The sequence below is a fragment of the Mesitornis unicolor genome, unplaced genomic scaffold (assembly GCF_000695765.1).
Source record: "Mesitornis unicolor isolate BGI_N332 unplaced genomic scaffold, ASM69576v1 scaffold35820, whole genome shotgun sequence".
In the NCBI taxonomy this organism is placed as follows: Eukaryota; Metazoa; Chordata; class Aves; order Mesitornithiformes; family Mesitornithidae; genus Mesitornis; species Mesitornis unicolor.
Window position 1 is genome coordinate 1 of NW_010158233.1, and position 317 is coordinate 317.

Sequence of the window (317 nt, forward strand, 5' to 3'; positions counted from 1 at the left end):
GGGCCCTGCGGGCGGTATCGGGGTCTCTTAGCCCCTCCGGTTTCCTTAGCCCGGGCTCTCTTTATAAGGCACCGCGGGCGGCACTGGGGCCCCTCATGAGGCGCCGCGGCCCCTATCCTCAGCGGGCTGCGGGACTCCTCCCGCGGATACCGGCTCTCCCCGGGCAGTTCCGGGGCCTGGCCAGGGCTGGGGGAGGAGGGTCTCGGCTGAAGCCCCGGTGTAAGGCCCCCATGGGCCTCCCGGGCCTTCTACCCCCATCAGAAGGGGTTGGGGCTGCCTCTCTGCAGGGGATGAGCCCACCGGCCCCCGGGAAGGAT